At 41.3% G+C, this 22801-nt stretch overlaps 1 long non-coding RNA gene and 1 pseudogene across 2 annotated transcripts in view; one reads left to right on the plus strand and one right to left on the minus strand.

Annotated features, from left to right (window-relative positions):
• The window catches only part of LOC148123476 (uncharacterized), a 70282-nt gene that overhangs the window by 38477 nt on the left and 9004 nt on the right, over positions 1-22801 (plus strand). The window lies entirely within an intron of this gene.
• LOC125398799 (paired immunoglobulin-like receptor B) lies at positions 415-7161 on the minus strand (annotated as a pseudogene). Its single transcript, XR_015734765.1, has 14 exons — positions 7131-7161; positions 6932-6967; positions 6468-6752; positions 6029-6334; positions 5427-5723; positions 5012-5308; positions 4481-4777; positions 3934-4236; positions 3575-3643; positions 2566-2682; positions 2172-2247; positions 2056-2093; positions 1777-1829; positions 415-552 (listed from the first exon to the last, which is right to left on the minus strand). The product of XR_015734765.1 is annotated as a paired immunoglobulin-like receptor B (transcript).

The raw sequence follows: 22801 nt of genomic DNA on the forward strand, positions 1-22801 counted from the left end.
GAGGCTGAGGGAGATGGATCTCTGTGAGTTTGAGACCAGCCTGGTCTAGAAGAACTAGTTCCAGGACAGGCTCCAAAGTTACAGAGAAACCCTGTCTTGAAACTCACTCCCCCCAAAAAGGAACATTGCCAAAGTCTTTTTATGAGACTCCAGTTACTCTGATACTAAAACCACACAAAGACTCAACCATGAAAGAGAATTATTGGCCAATCTCCTTTGTGAACATAGATGCAAAAACTACTCAATTTTTGATAATTGAGAAATCTCCTGCTTTATTTCCAAAATCTGTGAATTTATTTAAAGTGCAGACAGTTTCCAAAAACTTGCCACCATTCTTTCGCCGTCTCTGTTAAGCATGCTTGTGTGCAGAGGGTCATGCATTTTTGTTCTTGGGAATAGCCTATGGATTAGTAGCTACCAGAGCATCACGTACATTGGCTCCTCTGAGACCTGCCCTGCCTGGGAAGGAGGAAGTGCAACTGTCTCCTGTCTGAATATCCTGCTGAGTGGCTGGGCATAGGTTGCATCCTGAGGTTCTTCAGATGGTACGGCCTGGAGTGGGAAAGAGTAAAAGGGAAGTATATGGCTTGGATGAACCTGCAGGGCTACGAGAAACAGGATGTACCTGAGTGTCCATCTTCCTGCCTTCTTCTGCTTTTCCTTTACTGTCCAGGAATTCTCTTGACATCAGAGAAGGTAAGATAGCTTCTACCCTCCTGAGCCTGGAGGATTTCATCTTGGTGGATATATCTCCCAGGTGGCCTATCTCCATTGTCCTCTGTAGCACAAAAAACAGTGGGATATAGCGTCTCTCTGTTCCACTGTAGATCTTATCTGGACAGTTTTCACTGCATGGCCAAATTGAACTGTTTGACTTCCTTTTTACAGTTTTAGTCTCTTATTCTGACACTCTATTCCTTGCTGTCTTGCCTCCAGCCACACAATCAAACCTTTTGGAACATAAGCTTCTTGGGGCTGGAGAGATGGTTCAGTGGTTAAGAGCACTGGCTACACTTGCAGAGGACCCAGGTTCAGTCCATACTACCTAAAATCATTTGCAATTCCAATTCTAAGGAGTCTGATACGATCCTCTGATCTCTGCAGCAAAAGTAAGACATGTGGCATACAAATATATATGCAGGCCAAACACCCTTACACATAAAATGAACTACAACAAAACCCCATGTTTCTGCCCAGTTTCCTTTGTCCCACTGTGTCCCCTGCTGAAGTTGCTGGTCCCTTAGATATATTTATGGACTTGACCATGTGGATTTTCTCCTCAAAAGACAGCTTTCAGAGTCCTCCATTGTAACTCACACTGGCCCTTTCTCCTCTCACCTTCTTGTTCTGCTTTGTTTTTCTGAAACTGTTTGCCCCTCTGCATTTATTACCACATGGCCTAATTCTGATTGGGAGTGCGTTCTTTGTTCTAACTCTGATCCATGCAGGAAGACCCGGTTAAGGAAGGGATTTCATGTCACAGCTAGGTGAGTGGAGGTAATGGGGCCATCTGGATTCACTTAGTCCTGTGATCTCTGAGTTCCCAGGTGCATGCTAGCAACCAGAGAGCTGCTGAGGAACCAGAAAGGGGACATGAGGGAGGAACCAAGAGAGTCAGGGGAGAGTGAGGCCAGAGCATATAGGAGGCAGATAGTGCTCGCTGAAGGGAGTGGTCAGCTGTGGTTGTTGCTGAGAGCTGAGAGAGGAAAAACAGGTATTCCTGGAACAATCTAGACTCTAATTTCTTAGCACTCTAGATAGGGAGAGGGATCTCACCCAACTGTTCAGTTCCACACCATCCTCAAGTTGTATGTCCTCCACTGAAGCATCTGTCATAGAAGAACAAACAATATCTTCAGAACTGAGTCTAGGGATGACTCAGCCCCTAGTGTCCTGCATTGCCCCAGGTGGGAATGGAGAACGGGGAATGCTTTGATATCTTTGGGTTCATAGTGTAAAGTTCAGACCAATTAGCAAAGACCCCAGAGCCTCTCCACCACCCCTGCAGTGCTGAGTCTTCAGATGTCTCCATCCCTAGGACCCTCTTTATCTCACAAAGGCCTTCTTCCTCGGTGGCAGCAGCTCTGTTTGATCTGTAGAGATTAGAAAATGTTAGTTGGCAGTGAGTTGTGTCAGGCAGGTGTGGGTCTATGCCTCTGGCCATGAGTTACCTCTCCTGGGGGCCCCTATCTCTGGTTATTAGCTCTGCAGCTCCTGCAGGAACCTGGAATTCTGTCTCTTTCTTGGCTGAAAGAAAAAAAAAGTGTCTGAGATAGGAGTATAATAAGTTCCTCCCCCCAGGCATTCTCGGACAAGGAAGAAAGGGGAATTTATAGCACCTAGATGAGTTAGCAAATGTCCCAGGACACAATGAAGTCCACAGAACAACTAAAATCCCATGCATTCTGATATCAAGTGCTATCTGATCTGAGATCTGCAAGTATTTCTAAACTTCTCTGCTCAAATTTAAGGTTTCTCTGGTCCTAATGTCCTGATCCCATGCTTGAATGGTCCACAGGGGAACCTACAGTTCCCTGAGACCCAGGTCAGCCACCTCCTACTTACCTTCCTTCCTGAATTTTCCCTGTTGCCTTTGTGGGAGAAGGAGGAAGATGAGGATGAATGATAACAAGAGGAAGGTCACAGACACTCCAACCAGAGCCATTAGGCAGTTTTCCAGTCCTGAGACACAAGTGACACCGTGAGTGGAGAATGTTGGTGCTTATCTGAGGACCTACTGTGTGACAGGCCCATGCTGGATCTTTAACCCATCTTCTCCCATTTACACAGTGGTGTAACATGGACTTGTCTGTTTTCCTATCCAGTCAATTCTCCTGCCTCAGAACCCCTACTTGAAACTGACAAAGCTGGGGTTTGAACCCAGGACTCTGAAACACAGCCCTGTTCTCCCCACCAGAGCTGAGCCTCATGAGATGGAGGGAAGGAGGCTAAATGTGCTGTCATGGCCCTGTGCCCCTCCCTTTCACATGCCATTACCATTGTGGAACAGACACACTGGAGAATCAGCTTTGTGAGATTCTGTCAAGAAGGGCCATAACCAATGCCAGCATTGGGGGAAAAAAAAACACTTAATGCTTGTGGGCAAGGTTTTTCCCACTTTTTTTGTACTCAGAGAAAGAGCAGCCAGTTCAGAATGGGAAGGACTTTTCCAAGTCAGCATCTATAACATCTCTTGTATCAAGTCCATAACTAGCTGTTTCCCACCAGGACCCCCACCTTCCAACATAGTGTTTATTAGGCCTCTGGGGCCTAACTCCATGCAGGTGAGTGGTTTGTTCTTAGAGCCTTCGAGGTAGAATGTGGAGGTGAGTGTCTGGGTTCCCTGTTCTCCATCTTACTCTCTTCCCTCATTCTCTAGACTGAGCGTAAACATCTCTCTCTGGACGTCACCTTCAAACTAAACTCTGGGATTACGGGGTCTCTGTTGAAATTGTTGTTTGCCTTTCACACTCACAAGCTGACGTAACAGAGGAATGAGGACTTCAGTGGGTTAAGAGTAGTGATGCAGCCTGAGGATGAAGCATACTTCCTAAGAGAGGTGCCGGACACTCACCAGGTGTTGGCATGGGCTTCGATGGTGGCAGGGACTTCGATGGTGGCAGGCTGGTTGCTTCAGTGGGTCCTAGGAAACAGAACAAGGAAAGGATGAGGGTTAGATGCTAACCCAGAGATCCTGGCTGTATTTAGTGTCTTACATCTGCCCTGTAACCTCCCCATAATCCTCATGCTGTTTACCCCAATTCTAGATTTCAATAGATTATGAAGTGGAAATTAACTTGAGGGAATATCTCTGGTATTCACTTCCCTACTAGGGTAAGTGCCTTCTGACTAACACTTCCTATTGACCACCAAGTCAAGGGCTCTCCTAGTGTTTGGATTGTGTGTCAGTCTGACAGTTCAGGGTCACCTCACCTGAAACGATGAGCTCCACAGGAGCACTGGCATATGACAACAGGTATAGCGATGAGTTTTGAGAACCATAGCACCTGTAGCTCCCTGAGACAGCAGAGGTCACAGCACTCAGGGTGAATTCTGCCTGGTACTGCGAATCTTGGAACATTGCTTTTCGTCGCTGAGGTTGATGGACTTTTCCCTCCTTGTACAGAATGAAAGTGTCCACTGGGTCTCTTGACCAACACAGAAGTGTCACATAGTCTCCTGGATGTACTGTTGGGTTAAGCTTCACTGAGAGAACAGGAGTGACAGGAAAGTGTCCTAAAGAAGAGAATGAAGGGATGAAGAGAGGTTACCTTCATGGTTCTGAACTGAAACTGCACCTGGGTGTTTCTGAGCATTTGTAACTCTGTCTCTTCTCTGTCTGAGCATCTCTCCTGCTCCCCTGCATCTGCACCTTGTTCCTATGTTAGTTCTCTGTCCCTTGTCCCAGCCATCACCTCTCAGGCTCCCTGTGAAAGCCTATGGAGAGACCTCCATCTAAAAAATCTCATTGGTTCCTCACCTGTGATCAGAATGTCCAAAGGGTCACTGGAGGCTGACCACTCAGAAGAGAGGTTGTGTGCACCATAGCATCTGTACTGGCCGCCAGTTGAGTTACTCACAGAGCCCAGTGTGAAGTTGGCAAAGGAGAGACCATCCTGAGTCCACTGGCCATGGTGCTGGGTGAAGTCATTTCCCCCCACCTTGTATAAAGCAAATCTGTCATAGTTGATATCAGAACAACACTGCAGGGTGAGACTCTTCGAAAGATCCAGGATATGGCCTTGGTGAGTCAGCAGGGTGGGCTTCTTGGACAGCCCTAGAGGAAAGATGACAAGATAAGGACTGTTGAGCAGGTTTTAACCAAATGCATGCACACTTATCACCTCACTTCCTGCCCAACACACGTCACTGCTTCTCCTCTACTCTGGGGCTCTTGTTTAGTAAGCAGATCATTCTTTTAGTCACCTCTCCTAGCAACATTCCAGGACTTCCAGGTCCTGGTAAAGACTTAGGGCTTCCACAAGTTTGGACAATGATGGGGATGGCTCACCTAATATGTTTATTTCTAGGGGGTCACTGGGTACTGACCACAACTGTGTGGTATCCTTGTAGTAACCATAACATCTGAATATTCCTCTGTGGACTAGGGTCACTGGACAAATAGAGAACATGGCTTCATAGTGTGCATTAGTGTGTATATATATACTGTGAGTCCAGGGAGATGGAGAACTCATCTTCCTTGATGAGAATGAGCTAGTCATATCTCACAAATGAAACACACTGTAGAGTCATGTTTCCTCCTGAGTTTGCTACAGAGCCTGGTATGGATGACAGGCTGGGGTTATCGCTTTAGATTCCTAGGAGGGGAGGAAAAAGCCATGGCACATATAGCAAAAATATTCCTCAGGGATAGGCTGTGGGAAGGGAATACTCCTGAGAGCAGAGCCTGACCCTGAGACCCTGACTATTCCCTCACCTCTAACTACAATCTCCAGGTGTCTCTGTGATCTGACTAGCCTGCCATGCTGTAACAGTAACATTGATACATTCCCACATGTTTCTCTGTCGCAGAAGGAATGGAGAAATTGGCCTTTTTTTTCTAGACTTCTCTGGGGACCTTAAGACCAAGGGCTTTGGGTTTTCTTGTTTATGAAGAGCATACAATTCTGCGTTCAGGCTCCCCTGACACCAGATGGTCACGGCACTTTTGTAGGCAATCACAGTACCTGGTTCAGCCTTGATGATGGGTTTGTCAAGGTTCCCTACAAAGAAGTAGGAAAGGAGATGGTTCTGTTTGAAAGTGGCACAGAGAGGTTCACACTTGTAGATGGTACTTCAGCTGATACTGTGTAGCACAATATCCCATGAAGATTAACCTCTCTCCTAGACCACTTGTGATTTTCTGTTACTTTCTCTCTTGGACTCTGTATCTTGGATCCCTCTGTCTCCAATGATCTGTGTCAATGAACTAAAGAGCCCTATCTTCTCACATAGACCACACACCAAGGCCTCCCTCGGCACCAGTATCCTCTCAACACTATTCTGTGGAATGTGTTTGGTTCCTCACCTGAAACCAGGAGTTCCAGTGGATCACTGGGTTCTGACCACACCAATGATCTGTTTCTGTCAAAGCTGTAGCATCTGAATTTCCACCTTTGGTTGGAGGTCACAGGACCCACAAGGAACAGAGCCTGGTATTGTCTATCAGAGAAGTTATACTGTGAGTCCAGTGTCCAGGAGAGCTTCTCTGGTCCTTCCTTAATCAGAACGAACCTGTCATGACGCTGCCATGAGTCACACTGAAGGGTGACATTTCCTCCTGAGGTCACCACTGGGCTGGGCTGGGCTGACAGACTGGGTTTAGTGTGTTCTCCTAGGAGAAAAAGGAATCAGTTAAACGTATCAGAAACATTTTCTTCCAGAGCTGTAAAGTACAGGCTATGCTTGAGAGCAGGCTTGCTTCTTGAGAGGGAAACCTGAGGATTTCAACATTTTTGTCCTCTCACCTGTCACCACCAGCTCCAAGGTGTCACTGTAGTCTGACCATCCATCATGGGTCTGATAGCAGCACTGATATCTCCCTGCATGGTTCTGGTCAATGTTTGAGATGGAGAATTCTGCCTTGTTCTCAGACTTTAGTAGAATCTGTGTGAACTGAGTATATTGAACTCCATCTTTGTAGATACGGAACTCTTTTGCGCCTTTCATACCCTCACACAAGAAGGTCACGTTAGTCTGCTTGGAGACTACAGTATCTGGCTGTGCTCTTAGTAGAGACTTAGGCAGGGTTCCTGGAAGAAAATGAACAGCTAGAACAAAAGGCTTCCATTCTCAGATTGAAAGTGCCAACCCCACGACCTTCCATCCAAACCCTGGAGCAGCACTCAGGTCTTGTTTTCCGTCCTCATTTCCAAGGATTGGTTCCTGGGTATGCCAGGCATGGCATGTTATGACAGCTGCATTTACTCACCTGTCAGCACTGGCGTCCCGGGGTACAGAGTCATTCCTGGAAGAGAGTTACCTGTGTGATGTCTGTCCCCGAACCTTAAGTAGGTCCTTCCTGTCCACAGAACCTCCCGAGACCCTGGGTTTCCCTGATAGGACAGTGGTAGGCTTGGGGCAGGGCCATTCCCAGGTCACATTGTATCTTCCCCATCTTCATATCTCACCCAGACAGAGCAGGGCTATGAAGGTGGACATCCTTGCATCTCTTCACACAGGTTGCATCAGCTCTTATAGGCAGAACTACTGAGGCTGGAGGGACAGGAAACACAGGGTGTGGCTTCTGGAGGCAGATACTCCTCCTGACATGGGTGGACCATGTGTGGTCATGGGAGAACCACCCCCTCGGGCACCTGGCATTGACTTCCCCAGGATTATAGCTAGTCCAGGAACTAGACCTGTTGCAATCAATTCTCACACAGATAGCATTTCCATGTCACCTTCAATGTCTGCCTCATCTGTCCTCGTAATTCTTAAGTCCATATTGTAGCAGACATGTATGAATATTTCAAATAGCAATTACAAAATTTAAGTCTGTTTTTATTTTCTTAATTTCACATTTTTACTTAAAATTCTTCCCTTTCCATATTTTTAATGTCTTTTAGAATGGTGTCAATAATAACTTGCCTAGAATAAAATTTATAATCCTTTTCTTCATAGACTCCTGTGCTGGGCAGAAGAGGTGCACCTCTAGTTCTGGCTCTTTGCTTTTTCTTGGAAAGTATACATACCATTACAACTTTTAAATTATATTGGTTAATTTTCGGTTCATTCATTTGTGTGTTGTAGTGATATTTCATTTGTATTTTAATAAATAAAACACTTGCCTGAACATCAGAGAGTAGAACAGACACACTGGTCAGCCACACAGTCCAGGCAGTGGTGACATGCACCATTAATTCCAATAGCCACACTGGCTGACCATAGAAGCCAGACTATAGTTATGCATGCCTTTTATCCCAGACCCAAAGAGGAATATAAGATACAAAAAAGACAGGTCTCTGCTGAGTCTCATTCTGAGGATTCCTGGAAGCAGGATTGCCACTTTGTTTGAGGTAGAAGTAACAATCAGTGGCTGGCTGCTTTTTTTTCTGATCTTCAGATTGAACCTCAATATTTGTCTCTGGGTTTTTATTACTCATGCTATAGTGTGTGTGTGTGTGTGTGTGTGTGTGTGTGTGTGTGTGTTTTCATGAATGTGTGTCACAGGTCAGTATGGAGTTCAGAAATCAGTTTTCTCCTTGCATAATGTGGATCCTGTCAATAAGAATCATGTCTTAATGTTGCCAGCAGGCGCTATACACTAAGCAATCTCACTGGCCCAACACATACCATGTCAACTTTTTTCAGTCTTTTGCACTTGGTCAAAAAATTCATCCCAGGAGGCCTAGGCCAAACAGGGGTCAGAATTACTTGACTTTCTTAAGGCGCCAGTTGTTGGTGTGGACACCTTCTTTCTACTGATCACCATACAATGGTCCAGGGATGGGCAGCACTTGTGAGCAGCATTGCATCATCTTGTCACAGCTGTATGCTTGGAGAAGCTGGTGAAGGGATGGCTGCATGATGTCACCGCACAGTCACAGCACCGGGTGCATGGTGGAGCCCCACAAGTTTTCGTAGGTCAAGGGGAAGCCGCCTCCCTCCTGCTAGTGGCAAATACCTGCAGCTCTTGCATCCTGGAGTCTGTCCTTCTGCTTCTCAGGGCGTTCCTTAGCTCCACCTCGAAGGTAATGAGCTAGCTCTTCAGTGTCTTGCTGAAGATCTGTACCACATAATGTCTGTTCAGTGGTCCAGTTTCAGAGAAAGACACCTCAGTAATAATTTACTTCCCTTTATTTTTGGTGGCAGGGATAAATGACATGGCCACCAGTATTCTCAGAATATACTTTACTTGTGAGTCACACCCAGTTTTGTTTTATAATTTTTCAATTTCAGGGTTTTTTTTCTCTGTTACCTTTTATTTATGCTTTTAGATTTGTTTCTGTTGTTGTTTTGAGACAGGCTCTGTCTATATAGTCCTGGCTGTCCTGGAGCTGGTTATATAGATAAGTCTGTGCTGGACCTCATAGAGATCTTCCTGCCTCTGTTTCCCAAATCCTGGGATTTGAAGTATGTGGTACCACACAGAGGCTTGGGTTTACATTTTAAAGTGTTTGGATATCATACCTGTATATACTGTATTTTGAGTGAGTTTTCCCTCTCACCCCTCCACTTCTTGCTCACCCTCTCTTGCTAGTTTTCTTCATTCTTGACAAGAACTTCTTTTTGATCCCTTCTCTGACCTGATGGTTGCTTTAAATGTGCTTATTTTTCTCGTGAACCTGTGAGAGCTACCATTTCTCCTTTCATTGTTTTAATTTGAATTTCACGCCACTGGTTTTGAGCTCATCTCTGTAATGCTGAAACCTGCTCTGTGACCCTAGTCACATATCCTGGAGAGTCCTTGTGGGGCAATCTAGATCGAAATATTGTTGCATGTTTTGGTGCATTTGGTCTGCACTATTGCTTTTGCCTGCTCCTTGTTTACTGATATTCTTTCTGAATGTTGTGTCTATGTTAAAGTGACCAGAAAAGAGTGTGTATTTTCTGTTCTCTGTCTCTTCTTGAATGCTGTTCAATGTGTGAATTTATGTGGTGGTTATGCCTTCTAGATTGAATTTTAGATTTATTTATTTTTCAGATATGAGTATTTTACTTGCATGTACATCTGTGTCCCATGTTTGTGCCTTGTGCCTGTGGCATTCAGAAGAGAACATTAACTTCCCTGGTACTGGAGCTACTTGTTATTGATAACATTATGGGTGCTAGGAACGGACCTTGGGTCCTGTGTTAGAGTAATACATTCTCTCAAATGTATTACCATTTACCCACTGATTAATAAATCCAAAGTTTTTATTTGTCAATTGGTCGAATGTTCATCCTTACCAAGAGTGGTAGATTTAAAGAAAATGGCCCCAAAGAAGAGTTGCACCATTTGGAGTTGTGCTCTTATTGAAGTAGGTATGGTTTTGTTTGAGGAAGCATGCCACTTTGTGGGCGGGCTTTGAAGTCTGATGTATCCTCAAGCCAAGACCAGAGACACAGTTTAGTTCCTTTTGCCTAAATATCAAATCTGGAGCAGCTACATATCCAGCACCATGTCTTGATTGCATGTCCCCATGCCCCATAGTGATTATAATGGACTGAACCTCTGAACTGTAAGTGAGCCACCACAGTTAAATATTTCATTAAGAGTTGCAGTGCCCGTGGAGTCTCTTCACAGCAACAGGAAACCTTATTAAGACACTGAGCACATTTTTCTTCTGATGTAACAAGAGTGCTACTCCAAATTCTTACTCAATTCAAGCTTATACTTAGCTTTAGTCTTTTGCTACAATATCAACTGTATCTCTTCCTCCCTTTTATAAATTAGTTCTCTGAGAATTTTAAACAATGTGTTTTGTTGTAATCCTCTCTCAAACACTTCCTGAATCTATTACACTTCCTTATACACCTAAGATTCTGCTCTCACCTCCTTCCATGTGGTTCTAATTTTGCTTTCCTTTTATTGTTGGGCATCCTATCCTTACCTACATCATTAAATAAAGCTGACTCTCCCTCTCCCAGGACCTATCAGGTGCCAATAGCTGGATTTTGTCTGTAAGGAGCTTTTGTCAGGCTTGTAGATTCTGTCTCAACCCTCTGCTCTCAGATGTGTAACTGCCTGACAGTGTTCAATAGAGTTTTCTTGTAGTTACCCAGCACCTCTGTGTCTTACAATTTTTTATCTTCCTCAATGCTAGGAACGTTTCACATCAGGAAAATTCTCTAACTCAGCAACACTTCAAAGGATGGGCCCACGGCACATGCATGTCTAGTGTACCACATGGAGAATGACATAAAGGTCACAGATTCCAAAAAGAAATCATACTGAATAGACCCAGTTTACAGAATTTGGCTAGGTAACATGAGGATGTATGGTTTTTTTTCATCTGTGGACAGAGTTAATTAGTAATAACTGATATCAGAAAGACACTTGAGTGGCAATTTCTCAAGTGGCCAGGACAGATCCTTTCTGGGATGCTAGTGATAAATTCCTAGATAGCACTGTTGGGATAATGGGGAAGGGCCAGCAAGTTCATTCTTTCTCTACACCTGATCTCTATCACTCTCTGATACAAGAATCTCTCGCACTCACACTCAGAAAAAGAAGAACTCAGTTCTAGTTCTGTGACATTTCATCTGTGGCTCTCCTCAGTACATGGTTCATGGGAAGATATTCAGGCCTTAAAATGATTCTTAATCATTGAGACTTTCTTACCTTCAACTTGGAGTTTCAGGGTATTACTGGGTTTTGACCATGCCTGTGGTTGTATTATCACAGTAGGAGGAGCATCTTCATGTGGCCATGTTGGTCAGAATTTGTGGTCCCAGGATGAACAAGCAATGTGTATATGGTTTTAGTGTGGGTCTAGAGTGCGAAAACACTTATGATGTATTATCCTTTCTTAGACAGAATGAGGTTCTCCAGACTGTATGTAAGCAACACCAGAAGGTCACAGTCCTTCTCCAGGTCACCAATTTGCTGGACCAGCCAGGCAGGCTCAGTGTCCTGTGGAGTTTTAGAAGGAAACATCATCCTGGATTGAAATGTGATAGTGACTCCTAAAAACAGGACCCCTTTTCTCTTGATGGTAGAGCTGGTGATGGTACCCGTGAGTGTGTTCTCATCTGTCCTCTTCAGCAACAGGTGTCACTGCTCTGTGATAAGACAGTAAGTGTTTCTATGATGGAACACTGATATAGTCCTGCATAATCATGTCTTGTGAAAAAAACCATAAAGTCACTTTTGCTCCTAAGTTGCTGTTGAGGTAGTCTTGCCCAAACTTTTGAATTCCTTCCCTAAGGAGTGAATGACTGTGACCTGCACAGCTCCCTGACATGGCATGGTCATCATTTTCATCCAGGTATCACTGTGTGTGGCTCAAGCCAAATGATGGGTGTGGAAGATGTATGATATGAACTCATATGTGGGCTCCTTAGACATTCTCAAATCACATTTATTGCCTTAAGTTTTCCTTTTAACTTCTCTTTTATCTGGTCTCCATATAAAGTTCCTGCCCACACTTATAGTATACCCTCACGTTTCAAATCCTGATAAATGGCTGGAGAGTCATAGAAGCAGTTGAAAGTGTCTACTGCTCTGTTTCAGTTTCTACCACCACACATTGTCATACTACCATCCATAGCAAGAGTTTCAATGGATCTAAAGTCCATTTCTGAACTTCATGAACACCAGAATGTACATTGGGCAGGATATACATTGAAGTAAGTCACCAGTGTATGTAATATGAAATAAATTAATGTTTAAAAAAGTCTATGAAGAATCTTCATCATAGATGTACCCAGATGAATTTTCCTTAATTCATTCCAGACCCAGTCAAAATATTAACCTTGATGAGCCATCACATCTGGCCAGTATTCTGTTCAAAATTTTATGATTTTGACTTTGGGATAGTGATACATCATTGCAAGCTCTCCCTGAAGGCCTGTTGTTGAATAGGAGAAATTTAAATAATAAATTGTTTTTCAAAATAAATATACTATTTTATTTGCTAACAGTAACTATTTTAAGAAGTCACAGCTATTTGTCACATTGAAAAGGTTTCAAGTCTTGCCATAAGTGTCAGTTGTCCTATGTTCCAGCTCTCCTACACAGAGCACATTTTCCTACCTATAACTGGCCCTAGTTTCCTTTTGTAAAATAAAACAAGTTGCTTCTCTGGGCACCCACAAAAGCAGAAAATGCAAAGTTTTTACACATGACCTTAATATAATACTACGATGATGCAATTTAGCAAGCACCAAATGCTACTTGCTGAAACTGAGTAAGAACCTTGCTAATATTAATTCATTCCCTATGATATATGGAGTTTAAAGGCCACAGACCAGATATCACTGAAGCTGAGATGCAGGCATGGAGCTGTCCTGGGTCTAACAATGAAGCATTCAGAGTATCTTTATGTCATTTATGTGTCATGTGAAGTTGAAACTCCATATTGGAAGCTTTTGTATCAGAATTTCATAATGCTAATTTCCATAATTAAAGATAAATTCTAGAGATGGTAATAGCTTAAAGAGGAGTGCATATTAGACAAGGATAAGCAATGAGTAAAGTTGGATCAAACTTTTAGATGAGAGAAATATAGGGAATAATGTGTTTGTGATCTAGAGAAGCCCCAAAGTGAAGACACCATGGGAGGGACTACATAATAGTGGAGTGAAGTGTCAACCCTACAAATCTCTGAGAATTTCAGATGAAGAATGAAAATTTTGAATTTAAATTTTCAATGATGAAAGTAACTTTATATCTCCCCAAACATTGCAGTTTTTCTTCCCACAATTGTCACTGAATTTTCTCAAACAATCCTATTATCCACAATCAACTTATAATCTACATAAGACTTACAACTCCAAGTGGTTTTGAAAGCAGATACATCTTTTGTTTGAACAAACATTAGATTGAGGACAAGTTTACAACAATCTGTGTTTGGCTGGATGTTGATTGATGGTTGGAATTTCTGTCAGTGACTGGCCTGAGGTCTACAAGTGGGTTGGACCAGTGCCTTCTTCCATTTTCTCTTAGAACACTTCTAAGAGGGGAGGGAAGTGGGAGGAGGGGAAGAGGTGGAAATTTTTAAAAAATAAAGTAAAAAAAAAATCCCAGTATCAGATAGTTTCAGCCCAGAATTCTACAAATTTTTTAAAAAAACTGATACCAATACTCCAAAAATTATTACACACAATAGAAACAGAAAAAAAACATTGCAAACTCTTTTTATGAGGCTACAATTACCCTGATACTGAAACCACAGAAGGACATTACTTAGAAAAAGAATTACAGACCAATCTCACTCATGAACATGGATGCAAAAATACTAAATAAAATCTAGCAAATCGAATTCAAGAACACATCAGAACCATCATCCACCATGATCAAGCCGGCTTCATCCCAGAGATGCAGGGATGGTTCAACATATAAATGTTGAATGTAATCCACCAAATAAACAAACAAAAAAACCCCACATGATCATTTCATTAGATGCCAAAATACTTTTGACAAAATACAGCATCCCTTCATGATAAAGGTCTTGGAGACATCAGGGACACAAAAAATGTACCTAAACATAATAAAGGCAATATATAGCAAGCCAACAGCCCACATCAAACTAAATGGAGAGAAACTCCCAGCGATCCCACTGAAATCAGGAACAAGGTTGTCTACTCTCTCCATATCTATTCAATATAGTTCTTGACCCATTTGTAATTCAGTTAAGAGTTGTTCAGTTTCTATAATGTAGGTGTTCTGTACTTTGTGCTGTTGTTCAACTCCAACTTTAATGTGTGGTGATCTGAAAAGATACAGGGGGTTATTTCACTTTTTATATCTATTGAAATTTGCTTTGTTGTTGAGTATGTGGTCTCTTATGCTCATGGATTGGTAGGGTGAGGATAATAAGAGAGTTGTTTTATTAAAATGACTCACAGATTCAATGAACTCTTCATTCAGATATCAACACAAGTCCTTACAGACCTTGAAAGGACAATACCTAGTTTCATAAGGATAAACAAAAACCTAGGGAATCTAAAACAATCCTGTACAATAAAAGAATTTTTGTAGATACCATCATCCCTAATTTTAAACCATACAGTGAAAAAAATCACATGGTATTTTCATTAAAGCAGACTGGTTGATCCGTGTAAAGGAACCAAAAAACCCAGATATATATTCACATACCTATGGACATCAGATTTTCAGCAAATAATCAAAATATGCACTGTGGGTATAAAAGCATTTCCAACAAATTGTGCAGCTCTAACTGGATGCTGGCACGTAGAATAATCCAACTAAATGTATGCCTATCAAATTGTACAAAATTCAAGTCCAAAAAGATCAAAGGCCTCAACATAAATCCTGATACACAGAAACTGATAGAAGGGAAAGTTGGAAATAGTCTTGAATGCATTGGTCCAAGACACAACTTGCTGAATAGAACCCCAATAGCTCAGACACTAAGATCAACAAGTAACAAATGGGACTTTATGAAATTGAAAAGCTTCTGTAAGGAAAAAAAGACTGCATAATAGGATAAAACAACAGTCTATAAAACAGTCAAATTCCCTCAGGATCCCATATCTGACAGACAGGTGATTTTCAAAATGTATAGAGAACTCAAGAAACTATACATCAAAAATCAAATAATCTAACTAAAATGGTGTGCAGATCTAAACAGAATTCTCAAAAATTAATTATGAAAAATCATAAATCTGGTTATGGATGGAGATAGAGACAGAGACCCACATTGGCACACTGGACTGAGCTCCCAAGGTCCTAATGAGGAGCAGAAGGAGGGAGAACATGAGCAAGGAAGTCAGGACTGCGAGGAGTGCATTCACCCACTGAGATGGTGGGACAGATCTAATGAGAGCTCACCAAGGCCAGTTGGAATGGGACTGATGGAGCATGTGATCAAACTGGACTCTCTGAATGTGGCTGACGGTGGAGGCTGACTGAGAAGCCAAGGACAATGGCACTGGGCTTTGATTCTACTGCATGAATGGGCTTTGTGGGAGCCTTGTCTATTTGGATGCTCACCTTCCTGGACCTGGGGTGAGTGGGGAGGACCTTGGACTTCCCATAGGGTAGGGAACCCTAACTGCTCTTTGTCCTGGAGAAGGAGGAGGAGGAGAAGTGGGGTAAGGGGAGGGGAGGAAAGTGTGAGGAGGGAAGGAGGTGGAAATTTTTAATAAAAATAAAAATAAATTTAAAAAATCATAAATAGTGGAGAACACTTTAAAAATGTTCAATATACTTAGCAATCAGGGAAATGCAAATCAAAGCAACTCTGATATTTCATCTTATATCTGTCTGAGTGGCTATGATGAGAAACCAAAGTGACAGCTCATGCTGGAGAGGATGGGGAGCAGGGTGAATACTTCCCCATTGCTGGTGAGAGCACAGACTTGTCAAACCATTCTGCAAACAAATAAACAGGATTCTCAAAAATTTGTGAATCAATCTTCCTTAAGACACAGATATACCACTCCTGAGCAGATATCCCAATGATGCTCAATCATACCATAAGGACATTTGCACAACTGTGTTCATAGTAGCTTGCTTTGTAGTAGTGAGAAGCTGGGAGCAACATATATAACCCTCAAGTAAAGAGTGAATAAAGAAAATGTGTTACATTTACACAGCGAAGTATTACTCACCTGTTAAGAATATAACATCAGGAAATTTGCAGACAAATGAATGGAAATTTAAAAAATTATCCTTAGTGAGGTAACCCAGACACAGGAAAACAAACATGGTATGAACTCCCTTCTAAGTGGGTATTACCTATAAAGTAAAGGATAATCATGCTGCAATCCAAAACCCAGAGATTCTAAGTAACAAGGTGTGATCAAGATGGGGGTCACAGAAATTTCTCTGAGAGGTGGAAATAGAAGAGGTTTCACAGGTGTACTGGGGGCAGGTGGGATGGGAACAGGATAGACTACGTAGGGAATGGAGAGAAAGAGTACTGGCAGAGGTTACAGAAATCTGGGGATATTTGTGGGGTAACGTAGAAATGTTTTGCCATGGAAACTCCCAGGAATCTATGAGGGTGACCATTGGAAAGTCTCCTAGTAGTGGAGCATCTGGAATTTAAACCAGATGCTTCATGTAACCAGAATGGTGACTTACATACATAACCAGATCATCACCAGAGATACTTGAACTAGCAACTAATGCGAGCAGAAACAGACCCACAAAAATATATCATTAGGTAGAGGTCTGGAAATTGAACAGAAGAGACCAAGAAGAATTGCATGAGCCAGTGAGGTGATGACACCTAATAAAATGGCTCAAATAATCAACTTAACAGGGCCCCCAGAGAATTACAGAGACTGAACCAACAATTAGGGGGCCAGTATGTGTCTAACCTATGTACTCTGCAAATATATTACGGTTTTGTAGCTTGAGATTTCTGTGGGACTAATAATAGTGGGAACAGGTGTTGTTTCTGATTATTTTACCTGCCTTGGGGAACCTTTCATCCTACTGGGTTGTCTTCTTCAGCTTTAATAAGAGGGAATGTGCTTAGTTTTATTATAATTTTATACACCCTGTTTAGTTGATATCCCAGGTTCTCAGAGACAGGTCTTTGTGTTGTATCAGCTCAAAACAAAGTTGGCCTCCCTTCACCTATCCTATCTAGCACAGTTCCCTGGCACTACCTGCATCTCAGTGCAACCAGGACTTATGGAATCTTCAGGTATGTAACCATGCAGTTTCAGTTATGGTATCTGGTAGACATTACTTATGTCCAAATAGGCAACACCCTAACTTCTTTGTGTCTAAGAACAGAATCATAATAGTCAGGTCATGAACTCTAATTTTCAAGATTCATACACAGACCAATTTTTATATCTGAGTGCCACATGAAGCTGATTGTCTCTCAAGAGGTGCCCATGTCCTGTTCTCTCTGAAATCAGATGTTACTTGCATAGTTCCTACCAAGATTTTCTTATTCTGGAAATAGTGGGTGATCTTTAGGATGATCATTCAGAAAGGTATTCACAATTCATTGAGGTGGAGCCCAATGTATTTGTATTCAGAAATGCCCCTTCAGACAAGGTCTTTGGAATCAGGAAAATGACAGAAGAATGTTGTTTGAAGCACAAATATTCGTGTGCTTACTTACAGCACCAGAGAAACTAAGACTATTATAACTGCAAGGGTGTCTTTTCAAGGAGAGAATGCATTTTCCACCCAGAAAGCTAGCAATGGAGGTGGCTAATCACCTGGTGATTTATTCTAACTTTGGTCCAGGCCACATCAAGCTCCCACAAACAGGATGAATGTGGCTAAGGGCCTAGGTGACCTTTGCATTATCTGTGTATCCAGGACCTTCCACAAGCTCCCACAACAAAGACCACTGGTGATTAATAGCTCAAGTGACTCTGTGCTACGTGTTTGACTGAAACTATACCAAGTCCTTCCCTAGACCCTAATACAATACATGCCAGAATCTATCTTCTTGAAAAAAGTAACTTACACTTTGATTTCAGTTTCAATATGAAGATGCCACCTTCTGAATAGAGGATTGTACTAAACCAGAGGATTTTTTTTTCTGAAATTGTACTGTGCTTGAAATGTTTTCAGTGAGGCACCATCCTCATCTACAAAAGTTAGTTCCAGGACAGGCTCCAAAGCTACAGAGAAACCCTGTTTCAACCCCTTCCCCCCAAAAAAAAATTTAAAAAAAATGCTCATAGTAAACAGCTTAGCATCAGGCCCTAGAAGTGTGAGACAACACTTGTCAGCTAAGCTATGATGAACAAGATTTCCTTCTTTCCCCATGCCAATAGCTCCTCTGCTGGACATAGCAGTTTCAGGGACCCACGCAGATATCAACATGTTTTGAGTATGCTGTGGTGAAAATGAAGAAAAAGGAGCACACACCAGTTTTATTCTCTACTGTCCCCATTCTCAAGAAATTTAGTACTCTCAGTGTGCCACATCCCAGAGTATCCCTTGGGGAATAAATGCCAGAATCTGTTAATCAAGAATCCTTGTGGACAGCATCCTTACACAGAATAGTGAAGTAATTTACCACCCCTCATCATGAGTAAGACACAGATTTTTAGTTCAACGGTATCAGCAAGAATTCTCTGTGAGTTCTATGACCTCAGCCTTCAGAGTGAGGTGGGAGTCATGGATGTCTCTTTCCTCCTGTTCTGGAAGTCTGTCCCACTTAAATAAGGAGAGTTTTATAGATCTGATCTCTAAAGGATCTTTATTGCTGACGTTTGGAAATTCTGGATTGACCAGATCCTAGACCATAAAGTCCCTAGACCTCTCAGTCTTGTCCCACATCTCTCATAGCTTTGACTTATGAGAGTTACAAAATGTGGTAAGAGAAAGAACATTTAACTTACCCATTGACCTTGGGGTCTGAGTTAAGTATGAGGAAAGAATATTGCTGAAAAAGCAAATATATGAAATCCTAGCAAGTTAGAATCCATTCATTCGTAAGCCCTCAAAATGTGTTGGATCTTTTGCTGAGAGCTATCAAACTCTGTAGAATACCACCTCCTGCTTTAATCAGCCTTTCCCAGTTTCTATATAAAAAGTACTTGGAAGCTGGGTGGTGGTGCACTGGGGAGGCAAAGGCAGGCGGATCTCTGTGAGTTCGAGACAGCCAGGTCTACAAGAGCCAGTTCAGGAAAGGTTCCAAAGCCACAGAGAAACGCTGTCTCAAAAAATAAACAAAAAAAAGTACTTGGAGAACAGGCTTTGTCGGTTAAGTATAATTACTATCATTTGGACCTGGGAAGATTCTGGGTTTGATCATAACGAGATGTGACTGGGTCCAATAGAGACAAGAAAGAGGGACTCTCCCTGAACAACAAGTGTATCTCCTTTGAGAGCCTCTGAGCATGGAGCCTCTTACAGCTGCATGGGTTCCTGATTTCTCCCCAAACAGGGAGTGAGACAGCCAAAATCAGAGAGGAGTCTGAATTTTAGGAAGCTGGTGCCCTTAGCAACCACACTCCTTTAGAAAGAAGGATCCAAGGCTGTGGGTGTGCATCCACATGGCCTTGTGAGATCACTTGGGCCTTCACAGTGCATTTTAAGAGGGGTAGCACTATGTACCTGCTTACTACAGTGAGTGACTCTGAGTATGACTGGTTGGAAAGTCTCCAGCAATCCAATCTGCTGTCACTCTGAAATTCTTGGTTATGCTGTTTATTGTTGGTTTTTTGAAACTTTTCCTTTTTAAAATTTTCCAAACAAGGCTTTCTTGTAGAACTTCTTTGTATCACATGAAATTATCTTCAGAAATCTTGATCAGATTTGTGTAACTGTATTGAAGAATAATTTGTCTTAATACTAAGTCCTTTCATCCTACACATTTTATCTCTAATTTTTAAAGAACTATTCATTTTATGAGTATTTTATCTGCATAGAAGTGTGTACAACATGCATATAAACAATAATGTGTTCGTTGGGAAGCAACCCAGGTTCTCTATTAGACCACCATTTTTCTTAATGGCTTAATCTCTCCAGCTCCTATCCCAGACATTTTCAATGACACTTACTAATATCCAAAAAGTAGCTTGAATTTCTCAGAATAATTACTCACATACAAGCAAACATGCATGATGCACTCAATTATTTTAATACTTTTCATTGCTTTTGAGTCCTTTTAATTTTCTACATAAACATGAAGAAAAGATTTTTCTTTGAAAGTATTAGTTTTATTTCATAAATAAAATTATACTCATTTCTTATTACTTTCCAGTAAATGTTTTTTTAATTATGGGTATTAAATAAACCAATTATTGTAAGATGCAAACTTTATTTATTTTTGAAAAAGAGGGTTTTTTTGTCATACATTCATTGTAGATAGTGATGAAATTCATAGAGATGTTTTATACTAGTATCTTGTACAGTTTTACCATATTCACACAACCACTTTTACCTTCCCAGTATTACCATTCATTTCTATGCATATATACATAATATAGGCAATATGTATTACTTATTAATGGAGAGAAAATTTAGGGCTCGCAGATAAAGAAAAACAAACATTTGTTTTTAGATTATATGCATTTCAGTAGAAAGTTTTCCTGTCATCAATATTTTTCAAATGTATATACACTTAATTGCATAAACATATAGAGGTTCATCTCTAATTCCACATATTATGTATGAATGTGTTCTTAGAACTTCAGACCTTACCTGCTTCAGTATATCAAGGTAGAATATTTCATACGTGTTTATTATTTACTAGTTATCATAGCCATACACTATAATGCATTAGAACAAGCGTGTGTGTGTGTGTGTGTGTGTGTGTGTGCTGTAGGTGTAACTCCATGTCTCTGTGATGGGCATAGTGGGTATTTTACTTACGGAGATGGAGAATGGATTGTGACCCATTTTGAACCTAACAGTGGTGAATGTGAGCAAGAATGTCCCAGAATGTCATGCCTTTGTGCTTCTGACATTCAGGTGCTCCTGGGAGGAAACCATCACTCCTCTAGTCTAGATCCTTAGCTGGTGAATCATGTCCAGGAAAAAGAGCTTCCATTATCCTGTATCCACGGCTGAGCAGCAAAAAAAGGAGGCTCTGTTATTTATGAACTCAGAACATTCTCTCACTCTGAGTTCTCAGATCTAAGATAACTACATTCAAAGAAATCCAGACATAAACTCTGAACTCACAAGGCATCATGGGTTTGAAAAATACATCAAGAAGACTGGAGCAAGTTGTGTTGCAGCAGAAAAGGGGGGTTGTGTTGGGTTTTGTGAAGTTACATGATGATAAAAACACACATTCACATGTTGCAAGGAATTAAGTGACTAAGACTGTGCAGCCCAGGAGGAAGTCTAGGGTCTCTTAATTACTTCACATGCCCTACTTCTCTTTTGTTTCTTTGAGCATCTGAGAACTTCAGTCTGTCAGAAGGCAAGAAAAGTGATAAGGAGAATCCTAGATTTTGGGCTGGACAAGGAGAGTCAATTGCCCTGGGTTGAGTATCTCTAGGTGACTTTGATCTATCTTAACATTTTTGGCACAACACCTGCCTCAGAACCCCAGAATGACATAGTGGAGAATCTCACTAAGTTGAATGTAACTGGTTTATTTTTTGTGGTCCTCAGGATTCTCCTATTCAAGTCTTGGAAAAACCAAAAAGGACACTACGTGGAGCCCTGTGTGAACATAAGAGATAGTAGTAGACTCTTCATGGCAACAATATCTGAGAAATGAATATAAGTGTTTCATGTGTTTCTATAACAAGTACAGTGCCAATATCAGGAAACTACTGTCAAAGAGTGAGTATCCAGAGAGTATATGTGATTTAGGTATAAGGTCCAGTTTCTGATAAGCAATAAATTAGAGAAGTAAATCGCACAATAACCAGGTATATTCTGGTTTTAAATTGCACATCAGTGTATGCACATGGCACTCTTACAGTCACTTCACACACATATACACATAAAGTTGTATAACCATATGCCTTTTAAATAACTCCCCAAACTGAAGGCAACAGGTAAATTCAAGCTGAAAATATATGTTTTGCAAAGAAATTTTTGGGGATATTTAATAATTCAGTCCTGAATTACTTAAAAAGGAAATGATTTTGAGAAAGGTAGACATAAATTAACAACAATGTTAGAAAAAAAACAATAATTTTGAGAAAAAAATAAACATTTAATCTAGAATATTTGTACCTGAAGCTTTAACAGAAAGCTTTGCCTGAAGGTGAATGTTGTATACTGATCTATAATCCTAGAATTTAGCCAATGAATAAGGGGATCATGAATTTGTAGTCCACCTGGGCTACATTATTGGGTTTCATGCCAGTATGTGCTAAAAAGAGAGTTCAGATCATCTTAGGGAACTCAAATGAAACAAGTTCTAAATAGAAACTTTAAAATGAGTTGAGATGCAGTGTAAAAAATTCATAGATGGACATGCTCAATACACTGTGAGGATGTGCAATTCTCATCATGTTTCCAATTCATTTAGACAACAAAGAAGTTTTGATAACTCTAATAATAAATTTTATGTAATACTGGTAATGCTTACCCAGTGACACACCCATTCACAAAAATAATAAATCAAAATTTTCAGGGCTCACTCTTTGTTTTAACTAGAATACCAGCATCTCATTACATGAGGAAACCAGTACAGGCATGAACCTCAGAAAGCAATAGAGATACTGTACAAAAATCTGTCATACTGAGATATTTGTGAATGCCATAAATACATCATGAGATGGAAAAGCTAATTCTACT

The sequence above is a fragment of the Myodes glareolus genome, chromosome 1 (genome assembly GCF_982192425.1).
Source record: "Myodes glareolus chromosome 1, mMyoGla1.1, whole genome shotgun sequence".
NCBI classification, from domain to species: Eukaryota; Metazoa; Chordata; class Mammalia; order Rodentia; family Cricetidae; genus Myodes; species Myodes glareolus.